Source organism: Mirounga angustirostris, unplaced genomic scaffold (genome assembly GCF_029215605.1).
Source record: "Mirounga angustirostris isolate CCGP_5_RB_7025 unplaced genomic scaffold, mMirAng1.0.hap1 SCAF_327, whole genome shotgun sequence".
NCBI lineage: Eukaryota > Metazoa > Chordata > Mammalia > Carnivora > Phocidae > Mirounga > Mirounga angustirostris.
In genome coordinates, this window is record NW_026992035.1 from 22,501 (window position 1) to 35,947 (window position 13,447).

Sequence of the window (13,447 nt, forward strand, 5' to 3'; positions counted from 1 at the left end):
CACCGCCACCAGCACGAGAGCGGTCCCGCGACGCCCAGGACGCCAGCCGGCCTCAGCACCCTTGGCGCACCTCACCACGAACCGAGCCCCACACTGCTGGGGCCCAACCCCACGTGAACCCCCCCCGCCGCGGGGTCCCGTCTTGAACCTCCGTCTGTCCGGTCCGTCCCGGAAGTCACGACCCTGGGGGGAAGCGCCCCCAGGCGAGAGCGGCCCGACCCGTGCCCGGCACGCCACCGCCAGCGGCGACTCGGGACGGGAGCGGGCGGGCAGACAGCCGCTCGCGCGGCACGGGGAAGCGGGACGCGCGGGGGCGCCCCCCGAGCCCCTCGAGAGACAACGCCACGAGGAAGGGCGGCCGCCCGCGCGCTCGCACGCACGCGGGAGCCCCCACGCGCCGGACGCCGGCCAGGCCCGGCGGGACCCTCCCCCGACTCGGAGGGGGGAGGCGCAGGCCGCGGTAGGCAAAGAGCGGCGCTCGGCCCCCACCGCGGGGCCGGCAGAGTCAGACCCCTCGCAGAGAGGAAGTTCTGCCCAACACGCAACGGTAGTCACCCCGCACCGGTGGCCACTACGCGCAGAGGAGGGGCGGCGGCTGGGGGGTTCCGGTACCCCAAGGCACCCTCTCGGATCGCTAGAGAAGGCTTTCTCACCGAGGGCGCATCGCCCCCACCCAAATCGTGCCCCCCCGCCCGTCCGGGCCCCGCGGAACGGCGTTCCGAAGGCCTGACAGCCAAGGGCTCCGGGGGGCGGGCGGTGGATTCGCGCGGTAAGGAACAGGCACCACAAGGCAATCCTGAGCGCTCGCGGCCGGGACCCCGGGAGGAGACCGCCCTTCGCCACGCCACGCACGCCATGCTCGCGTCCCCGACCAACCGGGAGTTTTGCGCCTCCGGCGAGGCAACGACGAGCAGAGACAAAGCACGGCATGCCAGGCAAAAAAGGCGGCAGCCCCTCGGCTGGCCAAGCGCCAGAGCGCGGGCTCGGCCCGCCGCAACCGGCTCACACACGCCCCACCAAGTCCAGTCCCCACAACACCACCAGCACAGCTTGCGGCGGGGGATGACGAGGCACCCGCGTCCCACGGGGGGGGCGGGGTGGGCCTCCCTTACCGACTCCACCACCCGCTCCTCGGACACGCCACCGACAGCGGTGGCCCGACGGAGGGGGCTCGCTGGGAACGGGAAACGACGCTACCGACTCGGCCTCAGGCACCTGAGACGACCTGGAGCGCTCCAGGGGCACCACGGAGGGCCACGCGCACAACGCGCTCAGCACGCCCAAGCGCGTGAGCAGCGCGGCGCCGGGACGGCCCTCCCCGTGGCGGGGAGGACCGCGCACCACACGAAGCCAGGGAAGGCAAGCGAGAGTGTCCGCTGCGTCGGGGGACCCCGGGCCCGCGAGCGCCGTCAGGCAGAACACGGGAAGGCGGGGTCGGGCCGGAGCCTGCACACACCCCCCCCGCACCCCCCACCTCACCGCCACGGCGGGCAGAGGCGAAGGAGCGAGGGGCCCGCGGGCAGAACGAGAAGAGCGGTCCCATTCGCCATGAACGTCCGTCCCTCGTCTGGCGCGGCTTAGGCCCGGCCCGGGAGAGCGCGAGAGCACCACATCGATCTGGCAAAACACAAGCGCCGAGAGGAGCCCGAGGAGGGGAGAAGCCGGTGAGGACAGCAACCCGAGGGGGAGCCTGTTTTGTTTTGTTTTTTTTCGGCCTCACCGGCACCCCCTCGAAAACCCCAGGGCAGGAACAGCCGGACAACCCGAGAGAGAGGAACGCCTGACACGCGGCACGGAGCCTTGCGGGACGGGAGGTTGTCACGACCACAGCCGGGTGCCCACAGAGTGGAGGACACAGGGTAAAGGACCCACGCGCCACCTGCCCACAACCGCCCTCGGGTGCTGGAGACCGGAGGCGGCACCAACGGCCTGGGCCACCTGGAGGCACAGGAGCCGGCGCACAGGCCCACGCGGACGGCTCAGGCCAGCGACGGCAGAGCCGGGCTTGGCATCCCTGTCAAGCCCGGAGCCCCGCCACACGCCCAGAAGCCCACCTCCCTTAAGGAGAGGATCGCCCAAACATAACGTGCCAGCACCTACCTGGCGGCAAAAAGGGCTCATTTCGGGCGAGAAAATAGCCGCGCCGCCTGGCGTGGCCTAGCCACAGGTCACCGGGATCTCCTGGGACCGTGTCCCGGCCACGGGCCCCAAGCACTAATCCATCGCCCCCGTCTCCCCCCGGAGCCCCCCCCGCGCCCCCCCCCCCCCCCCGGGCCATCTGGTCGACCCCCGGAACGTGGTGGCAGCCGGCAGCGAGTAGGGACTTGGCGGGAGGTGGAGCGGCCCGGATAGGCCCGCCCCCGGGTCCGCCTTTCGTCCCCAAATCGGGACTTTAGAAATTCTCACCAAGTTCTGTGGAGGCCCCTGCGGACGCCCTCCTCCCCGGGCCTCAGGACCGCCCCATGCCGGTCCCCGACTCCCGGCCGGGACTGAGGAAAGGGGGCGATGCCGCGGAGGCGTCCCCCCGAAGGCCGGACCTCAACGGGAACCGCAGCCGGGCCCCTGGGGCCCTCGCGGCCCGGCCCGGCCCGGCCCGACCCGGTCGGGTCCCCACCTCCGCAGCGGGCCTCGGAAAACTTGTTAAGAATATCGGGTCCGGGGCGCCTGGGTGGCTCAGTTGGTTAAGCGACTGCCTTCGGCTCGGGTCATGATCCTGGAGTCCCGGGATCGAGTCCCGCATCGGGCTCCCTGCTCGGCGGGGAGTCTGCTTCTCCCTCTGACCCTCCTCCCTCTCATGCTCTCTGTCTCTCATTCTCTCTCTCTCAAATAAATAAATAAATAAATAAAAACCTTAAAAAAAAAAAAAAATATCGGGTCCGATGACCGGGACCCCACGCGTGCCCGCGGCGGGGCCCGTCGCGCCATCCATGGGCTTCCCCGCAAGGCTCAGGCCGGTCCCCAACCGCCCGAGCGTGACACGGAAGGCCCAACGGCCGACCGGAGCCACGGGCCGGATGGCGTCCGGGCGCCCGACGCAGCCTCTCCCATTCCCGCGGGCGGAGGAGGGGGCACCGGCGGGTGCTGGTCGACCCGTCCAGGCGGCCACCCTAGCGTGGCTCTCCGGGAGCGAGGCGGCGGCGCCACCACCAGCCCACAAACCTGGAGGCTCAATCTCCCGCGAGCGGAGGTCGCGCCGGTGGCCCGGAGACAGCGGGCCGATCTCGCTAGCGTCGCCGGCCTCCCGGTACTCCGCCTCGGGAACCGCGGCCAAATACAATCCCTTGCCGACATCGCTGACACTCCGGCGGGGACACGCTATCTAAAAGCGGCCGCCAGGTGGCACCCGACAACCGGCGCGAACAACAACGAGGCAGATCCGGATCGCGGGCCCGCGAAGGCGCACAGCCCGGCCGCCCGGCCGCCCGATCTCGTGGGGCACGGGCCTCCCACAGCGGCACACCTGCGGCGCCCGGGCTTCCGGGAGGACTTAAGACACATTTCGGCGGGCAAGGACCGTAAAACCGAGACCAAGCGAGTACTCCGACAACCACCACGGATGAACCTTCTCTCTTCTATCATTTTAAGGGGAGGAGGAGGTCTCTCTGAAGCATACGAAGAAAGCTCAGGACAGGAAGGGGGGGGGGGGATTGACACACACCCCCAGAAAGGTGCACATCAAATCCGTCTCTGCACGTACGCGATAACGTCCAAGGCCAACAAGCGGGGCGGGGCGTGCGGGGGCGGGGGGCGGGGCGCGCGGTGCGTGCGGGGGCGGGGGCGGGGCGGGGCGGTGCGTGCGGGGGCGGGGGGCGGGGCGGGGCGGTGCGTGCGGGGGCGGGGGGCGGGGCGGGGGCAGGCGCGGAATGGGGAGGAAGGGAGTTAAAATAGTCCTTCACTCAAGAAATCCAGTTCCGCAGAATAGAGAGCCCAGAAATGGACCCTCAACTCTATGGTCAACTCATCTTTGACAAAGCAGGAAAGAATGTCCAATGGAACAAAGACAGTCTCTTCAACAAATGGTGTTGGGAAAATTGGATAGCCACATGCAGAAGAATGAAACTGGACCATTTCCTTACACCACACACAAAAATAGACTCCAAATGGTTGAAAGACCTCAATGTGAGACAGGAGTCCATCCAAATCCTAAAGGAGAACACAGGCAGCAACCTCTTTGACCTCAGCCAAAGCAACTTCTTCCTAGAAACATCGCCAAAGGCAAGGGAAGCAAAGGCAAAAATGAACTATTGGGACTTCATCAAGATAAAAAGCTTTTGCAAAGCAAAGGAAACAGTCCACAAAACCAAAAGACAACCGACAGAATGGGAGAAGATATTTGCAAATGACATATCAGATAAAGGGCTCGTATCCAAAATCTATAAAGAACTCATCCAACTCAACACCCAAAGAACAAAGAATCCAATCAAGAAATGGGCAGAAGACATGAACAGACATTTTTCCAAAGAAGACATCCAAATGGCCAACAGACACATGAAAAAGTGCTCAATATCGCTCAGCATCAGGGAAATCCAAATCAAAACCTCAATGAGGGCGCCTGGGTGGCTCAGTTGGTTAAGCGACCGCCTTCGGCTCGGGTCATGATCCTGGAGTCCCAGGATCGAGTCCCGCATCGGGCTCCCTGCTCAGCGGGGAGTCTGCTTCTCCCTCTGATCCTCCTGACCCTCCCCCCTCTCATGCTCTCTTTCTGTCTCTCTCTCTCTCTCAAATAAATAAATAAAATCTTAAAAAAAAAAAAAAAAACCTCAATGAGATACCACCTCACACCAGTCAGAATGGCTAAAAGTAACAAGTCAGGAAATGACAGATGTTGGCGGGGATGCGGAGAAAGGGGAACCCTCCTACACTGTTGGTGGGAATGCAAGCTGGTGCAGCCACTCTGGAAAACTGTATGGAGATTCCTCAAAAAGTTGAAACTAGAGCTGCCGTATGATCCAGCAATTGCACTACTGGGTATTTACCCCAAAGATACAAAAATAGGGATCCGAAGGGGTACGTGCACCCCGATGTTTATAGCAGCAATATCCACGATAGCCAAACTGTGGAAAGAGCCAAGATGTCCATCGACAGATGAATGGATAAAGAAGATGTGGTATATATATACATACAATGGAATATCATGCAACCATCAAAAGGAATGAGATCTTGCCATTGGCAACGACGTGGATGGAACTGGAGGGTATTATGTTGAGTGAAATAAGTCAAACAGAGAAAGACATGTATCCTATGATCTCACGGATAGGAGGAATTCTTAATCGCAGGAAACAAGCTGAGGGTTGCTGGAGTGGGGGGTGGGGTGGGAGGGATGGGGTGACTGGGTGATAGACACTGGGGAGGGTAGGTGCTCTGGCAAGCGCTGTGAATTGTGCAAGACTGTTGAATCTCAGATCTGTACCTCTGAAACAAATAATGCAATCTATGTTAAGAAAAAAAAAAAAAGAGGGCGCCTGGGTGGCTCAGTTGGTTAAGCGACTGCCTTCGGCTCAGGTCATGATCCCGGAGTCCCGGGATCGAGTCCCGCATCGGGCTCCCTGCTCGGCAGGAAGCCTGCTTCTCCCTCTCCCACTCCCCCTGCTTGTGTTCCCTCTCTCGCTGTGTCTCCCTCTGTCAAATAAATCAATAAAATCGTAAAAATATATATCTTTAAAGAAATCCAGTTCCGGGACATCCGTGCCGTCCAACACTAGTACGGGGTGGGCGGGGGAGGTGCTCTAGAAGAGTTAAATATTGATGATGATGATGATGATGATGGAGAAGAAGAAGAAGGAGGAGGAGGAGGAGGAGGAGGAGGAGGAGGAGAACTGTTCCATGCTATTAAGGGTAAAACAAAAACAAGGCGTAGAACTTCCTCTGGCTCGTAAAGGGGGAAAAAAAAAATGGTTTGGGTTTTGTTTTTTGTTTTTTCTTTCTTCCTGTTTCAACTAAGCGCATTTCAGGGCACCTGACTGGCTCCGGTCGGAGGAGGCCCACGCGACTGCGACTCTTGATCTGCAGGGGTCGTGAGTTCCAGCACCATGCTGGATGATCACTCAAAAAGCTTTCAAAAACAAACACGCAAACAACCGACACCGAGCAGCATTAACCATCAAAGATACACACCTGTGACGAATACGACGTCAGAGGAAACCACGAGCAGCAGTAGCAGAGGATAGGACACTAGAGGGCAACAGAGCCCCATCCATAGGTGCTAGGGGCACTTGAACGCTTTCTGTGTCCACTAGGGACCTCGAAAAAACTTCACTCCCCTATCCAGGGAGGAGAGGGGAGAAGCAACCTCCAGCAAGAATTCCTTTGATTATCTTAATCGCAGGAAACAAACTGAGTGTTGTTGGAGTGGGGGGTGGGGTGGGAGGGATGGGGTGACTGGGTGATGGACACTGGGGAGGGTGTGTGCTCTGGTAAGCGCTGTGAATTGTGCAAGACTGTTGAATCTCAGATCTGTACCTCTGAAACAAATAATAATGCAATCTATGTTAAGAAAAAAAAAAGAAGAAGAAGAAGAAGGAGGAGGAGGAGGAGGAGGAGGAGGAGGAGGAGGTAGCAGGAGGGGAAGAATGAAGCGGGGGGAAATCAGAGGGGTAGACGAACCATGAGAGACGATGGACTCTGAACAACAAACTGAGGGTTCTAGAGGGGAGGGGGGTGGGAGGATGGGTTAGCCTGGTGGTGGGTATTGAGGAGGGCCCATTCTGCATGGAGCAGTGGGTGTTGTGCACAAACAATGAATCATGGAACACTTCATCTAAAACTAATGATGTAATGTATGGGGATTAACATAAGAATAAAATAAAAGAAAAAAAAAAGAATTCCTTTGATTAAAGGTAACTCTTACTACATTGAACTTCACCATTTCGGGGCACCTGGGGGGTGGCTCAGTCGTTAAGCGTCCGCCTTCGGCTCAGGTGACGAGCCCAGGGCCCTGGGATCGAGCCCCACATCGGGCTCCCTGCTCCGCGGGAGGCCTGCTTCTCCCTCTCCCACTCCCCCTGCCTGTGTTCTCTCTCTCGCTGTCTCTCTCTGTCAAATAAATAAATAAAATCTTTAAAAAGTAAATAAATAAATAAATAAATAAATAAATAAATAAATAAATAAATAAATAAATAAATAAATAAAATAAACTTCACCATTTCAACATGGACCTTTAATGGTTTCCTTCCCAACCAAGCCTTTCTCCTTGCCTCCTCCTTACCCGCGTGAATCCCTGATCCCACTTCACAACATCCCCCCCCCCACACACACACACCAGGCTGAAAACTGTTCTCTCTAAACCATAAATCCTGAGCATCAGGAAAGTACACGAGGAAACACAGACGAGAGAGAGAGAGAGAGAGAGAGAGAGAGAGAGAGAGAGAGACCAAGCAAATAATGTGGCTCTGAAGGCTGGACATCGATCGAGTTGAGAGAAAGGACCAGACATCACAAACTCGAAAAGAAGGTTTTCCTTTAAAGCTGATCTCTTCCTGAGTTGGCTAAACTACGTTCTTTACTGGTACGGCCTCCACTCAAGAGTGCGACGATCAAAAGAAGGTTTCGCAGTAAACACTTCACGGGTGCATCTATTAAAAAAAAAAAAGAAAAGAAAAGAAAAAAAAGGGCGCCTGGGTGGCTCAGTTGGTTAAGCGACTGCCTTCGGCTCAGGTCATGATCCCGGAGTCCCGGGATCGAGTCCCGCATCGGGCTCCCTGCTCGGCAGGGAGTCTGCTTCTCCCTCTGACCCTTCCCCCCTCTCATGTGCTCTCTGTCTCTCTCATTCTCTCTGTCTCAAATAAATAAATAAAATCTTTAAAAAAAAAAGTTCACGGGTGCAGGCTTCACATTGGTTTTTCAAGTACACGTATTTCAGGGCACCTGGCTGGCTCGGTCGGAGGAGGCCCACGCGACCGCGACTCTTGATCGGCGGGCGTCGTGAGTTCCAGCACCGCACTGGATGGGTGTACAGATTACATACACAAGCAGACAGGCAAAAGGAATTAGAATCGCTATGGTGATTTCGAAGAAAACAAAACAAAACTCAGGAAACAAAGTCGTCCTCTCCGGGCCCGTTTCATGCTTATGTATAGAGGCGATAGAGACCCTGTGATGTTGGCAGACAAAAGAGACAGGTCGGTGGATGGAACGCCACAGATACCCAAACAGATAGGCCCAAGCCCGACAGAAGTTTGACAAATGCGCAAAGGCCATTGGAAGGAGGAAAGACGGCCCACCTCCCCACGAAATCAGAGGGCAGGCATCAGACATCCACAGACCCAACACGCAGGCAAGCAGGCAGACAAAGAAACAAGAAAGCTGGGGCGCCTGGCTGGCTCAATCCGTGAACCGTCCGCCTGCCTTCGGCTCAGGCCCTGAGCTCAGGGTCCGGGGATCCAGCCCCACATCGGGCTCCCTGCTCGGCGGAGACTCTGCTTCTCTCTCTCTCAATCTCTCTCTCTCTCTCTCTCTCTCCCTCCCTCCCCCCTCCCTCCCCCCACCCCTCCTCTCAAATAAATAAAAGTCTTTTAAAAAGAATAATTTAAAAAAAAAAAAAAAGGAAGAAAAGAACGTCACTCACTCCCCTTCCGGCATAGGGAGGACATCTTCGGGGGGGGGCGGGGGATGGGGGGGATGCCTCTCGGGAGAAAAGGGGGAGATTCAGCGAGTCAGCGCACCCTCCTTGCACCTGTGTGTGTGTGGGGGGGGGTGGTGGTTTGTGTGTTTCCTTGCCGCTGCTCGTTTTTTACAAGTGTATATAGAGTTCAAAACAGTATGCTGGTTTCCTTTATATCTAAGTCTTATCTCGGGTTTGGGTTCTGATGGGAGGAGGGAGGGCCACCTTTTCTTCCGACATGGTGGAGAAGGAGAAGAGGGATGCAGGCCTGTGCATATTCTTTTCCGTCGTGGGGTGAGCAGAGGACTCGGATTCAGCTCTTGCTGGATGGGATCTAATTTCTCTGTAAACAATCAGGCAAGATATCAGGCGAACAGAGGGCGAGCAAAGGTTAGCAGAACATGGACAAGATTGGCTATGGGTGCTGGAGTTTCCAAAGCAAGGATTTCATCAGAGGCACGTGAATGTCAAAGATTTCCAGGGACCATGTTCATGGATGACTTGGGGTATAGGTCATTTCAAAGTTACGGTGCTACCACCCGGTCACTTGAGCATACTGTCTCCAGCTCACGGCTGCAGATGCGATATGGGGCTCCTCCAGGGATGGAATTGTGCCAGAGAAAGGGAGACAGCAGCCTGTAATTGAGCCTAAGGTGTGTCTGAGAGAGTGACTCTCTAAAGTGCCTTGAGGCAGAAGGAGACCAGCTAGATTTGTCTTTGCTAGGTATTTGTGGCAATGGGGTCGGTGTGGCTGGTGGGTGTTGTCTGTTTATTTTCTAGATTCAGAGAAAGAACTCTTCAAGTGGAAGTATTTGCACAAGGGGTCTGGCAGGATGGGAGGGTGCAGGGGTCGGTCCATTTAACAAGATAACAGGAGGATCAGGCCTTTTAAGAACTAGGCAAAGAGAGGAGTTTAGCTTTGGTCATCACAGCACCTGGCACCTCAGCAGAAACAACAGAAGGTTCCCAGGATGAATTGAGTTGCAGGAGTCAGCGTGAGCAGACCCCACCACCCTCAGCCCTTATCCCTCAGCGCCCCCCCCCCCGCCCCCCAGGCACACACACCCGGGCAGGCAGCGGCTATAGTCCACTCCGAGCTCCAGATCTGGGTCCCGCCCCCCCACCCCCACCCCCACCCCCACCCCCACAGGGCTCCCCTGTCCTCTTCTCAGCCAGAGATGTATATGGGAGGGTGGTCCCAGAACAAATCTCCCCTCATCCACGGAAACCTTGCCAACACTTCGACCACTTTGCCTGAGCTACCAACTCATCTGTACCCGTGCGTGATTTTTTCCCTATGGACCAGGGGCCTAGTTACCAACTTAGGATGGACAGCCCCCCCCCCCCCCCCCAGCCTACTGTTCCAATTCGACCAGAGGACTTCAGTTGGGGGGGGATGGGGGGGCTGGGGCTGGGGCTGGGGCGGCTGATGGGACGTTCAGGGTGATCCATTCTAATGGGCCTCATTCAATCGCTTCATTCAAATGCAGAAAGCTTTCTGTTAAAGTCAGAGCCTGGAGCTTCCCTCCATTCAATGGCTTTCCTCAACTCCCCCTAACCCTTAGGCTGCAGCTTGCAAACTTCGGAGAGAGATGAGGGAGGGAGGGAGGGAGGGACGGAAGGGAGGGAGGGAGGGAGGGAGGGAGGGAGGGAGGGAGGGAGGGAAGGGAGGGAGGGAGGAGGGGAAGGGGAAAGAGGGTGTCTGAAGAGCTCACCTCATCTGGGGGCAAAAAGAGTCCCCTCCTTTTCCTAACCCACGAAACTCCAGTAAACCCTTTGGGAATCATGAATGTGGGGGATGATGTCTTACTATACTGCCTTCCAGGGATGGGTGTGCAGGTAGGAGGGTGTGGCATGGTGTGGCTGGCTGAGTCTGAGGAGGACCTTGAACACATGATGGTGGTATCTTAGCGGTCAGAGGCCAAACACAAGCATGGAGTGATAAGGGCTAAGGGCTAAGGGCTAAGGGAGGCCTGACAGGGACCGTTCTAACTCATCCACCGAGTTATGGGCCCAGCAAGCACACTCCTCTAAATCAACATTAACAGTTTATTGATTGTTGGGGCACCTGGGTGGCTCAGTCATTAAGCATGTGCCTTCGGCTCAGGTCATGATCCCAGGGTCCTGGGATCGAGCTCCGCATCGGGCTCCCTGCTCCGCGGGAAGCCCGCTTCTCCCTCTCCCACTCCCCCTGCTTGTGTTCCCTCTCTCGCTGTGTCTCTCTCTGTCAAATAAATAAATAAATACAATCTTAAAAAAAAAAAAAAAAAACAGTTTATTGATTATCCATCGACCTGTCCTCCCTCTCCCACCTGCTTCCCAAGGGAAATCCTCGGTCTCATTCCACGTAGTCACTGGCTGTTTTCGCACACCACCTTCCTGTCCAGTAAGAGGAGGAAGGAAGATGGACAAACAGGAACCAGCCCCACAGATGGCACCTCTGCACAGAGGGGTGAGTGTGAGTCTCATTGGGCCAACTGTGACTCTGAGCCATGATCCCAGGGTTGTTTAAAATATGGAACAGAAGGAGCACCTGGGTGGCTCAGTCAGAACAGCACATGACTCTTGATCTCAGTCAGGGTCCTGAGTTCAAGCCCTACACTGGGACTACAGATGATGAAAAATGAATGAATGAATGAATGAATGAATGAATGAATGAATGAATGAATTTTTAAAAATAAAGTATGTAATGTTTATCTCTTTAAAAAAAAAAAATGGAATGGAGGGGCGCCTGGGTGGCTGCCGGTTGAGCATCTGCCTTCAGCTCAGGTCATAATCTCAGGGTGCTGGGATCGAGCCCCACCCCTCTGGGGCTCCCTGCTCAATGGGGAGTCTTCTCCCTCTCCCTCTGCCCCTCCACCCACCCATGCGTGCAAGCTCTCTGTCTCTCTGTCTCTCTGTCTCTCTGTCTCTCTGTCTCTCTCTCTCTCTGTGTGTTTCTCTCTCTGTCTCTGTCTCTCTCTGTGTGTCTCTCTCTCTGAAATAAATAAATAAAAACAAACAATCAAACTTCAAAAAGGAAAAGGGCAGGGACATTTATGATTATTCATGGCGAAAGTTGGAGCACGTATATTCAGGAAACATATGTACCATAGATTCCCATGTTTACTTCGGGGTGGAGACCTGACATCTGAATGAGGCAAAACTGAGTCCCTGATGTCAGGAGGTTATCTGAGGACAAGGAGAAGAGGCTGTGGGCATGCTCTGAGAGCTGGTACAACCTGGATGGGGTCTTAGGCTCCTTTTCTCAGGTAAGGAATCAGGACCTCGCTTCTTCATAGGCTGCAGCCATTATCAGTTGACCTTGAGTCCAGACTTCTGCAGAGACAGCCAGTATTTGGTAGCAGGGCCTGAAAAGACACAATAGCTGACTAGGGGGAAACAGTTCCCTGAAAAACCAGCTTTAAGCTTTCTGCTAGCATCAACCTCATTAACCTTATGGGGCACGGTTTCAATCCCCACCCCCACCCCCACCCCCACCCCCACCAAGTGAGGATCATTCCTCAGTCTTAGGGAATTGGGATGATGATGGCTGTGGCTATTCTTTCATCTCCTCAGGGGAGGTAGGTTTTGGGTAAACGACAGTTTCTGTAAATCTTAGCTGTAACATGGCTATGTTCAGGGCTAAACAGAAGTTTTTAACCTACAGGTTAAAAGGGAATAAAAATAACAGGGAGTCAGACATGCTACATTTTTCCCTGTTAAAATTTCCCCTTGTCCATCCTGCATTCCATTTCTATGACACATGGGCAGAGGTCTGCCTTCTTTATTTAACTGCTTCAAGCTGAATTAGGGTGCAGTAGAGGCTTTGGAATGGAAGGATCTGAGACACTGCAGGTCGCAATTTTTGGTCCCTTGTGCTAATGGAGGGGGTCTCAGAGATAGTTCCTTATCTGAGAACTTGGTTATTTTTCTACATGGTTTGGGACTACATGACACCATTGATTTTATCCCCAAGTGTAGTCTAAGGAATAGTAACAGTAGAGTCAAACCCAATTCTCTCATTCTCTCTCAAATTGATCTGATATCGGTGGGTATCCAAGAATACAGATCAGTAAATTAGTCTGAGCCCCTCCCCTGGGGGGGGGGCGGTAGGTTGTGGTGGTGAAGGGCTTCTGGTAGCCAAGTAGCTTAGTGTTTGATTTTATTTACATGGGTTCTTTTTTATTTTTTTTTTTCTTTAAAGATTTCTATTAAGTAATCTCTACACTCAATGTGGGGCTCGAACTCACAACCCCGAGATCTAGAGTCGTATGTTCTACCAGCTGAGCCAGCCAGGTGCCCCTATTTATATGGGTTCTTATTTTCCAAAGAGGAGTTAATACAGGTGCAGCAAGGTGGAATTAAGGATCATAGACTCTGCCTCATTCAGCAAGTGATCTTGTAGTTAATAAGAGGCATTTCTATGGAAACAAAAGGAAAACATGGTTAATGGTTGGAACAAGGGATACACCTGGTGTCTAAGTCCAGAGGGCTGCCAGTGAGAAGGTCTCTAGATGTCAGGCTTGAAGCATCCTCCAATAGAGTGGGAGTGGGCAGGGGCAATCTGACTAATTTTTCTGGCGTATAGTTCAAATGTCTCATTTTGAGTGACTCATAGAGCAACAGGCACAAAGATTGTCTATATATGAGTTATTGTGGTCATTTCCCTGAAATTTATTTCAAGTTGTCCAGCTTTCATTTGCCAGACTTCAGGAAAAAGGACAGTTTTAGTTCTTAATGATTGTAAGATAAGAGAATGGGAGAATGTTCTGAAACAAATAATGCAATATATGTTAAGGGGAAAAAAAGAAGAAGAAGAAGAAGGAGGAGGAGGAGGAGGAGGAGGAGGAGAAAAGGAGGAGGAGA

General features: G+C 54.9%; 1 long non-coding RNA gene across 1 annotated transcript in view; it reads right to left on the reverse strand.

The window, feature by feature from the left end:
* Positions 1-10,618, reverse strand: part of LOC135363456 (uncharacterized) — a 25,150-nt gene extending 14,532 nt beyond the window's left edge. Inside the window, exon 1 of the long non-coding RNA XR_010409133.1 lies at positions 8,825-10,618. This is a non-coding gene — a long non-coding RNA (uncharacterized LOC135363456). The remainder of the gene's footprint in view (positions 1-8,824) is intronic.
* Positions 10,619-13,447: the final 2,829 nt, after the last annotated feature.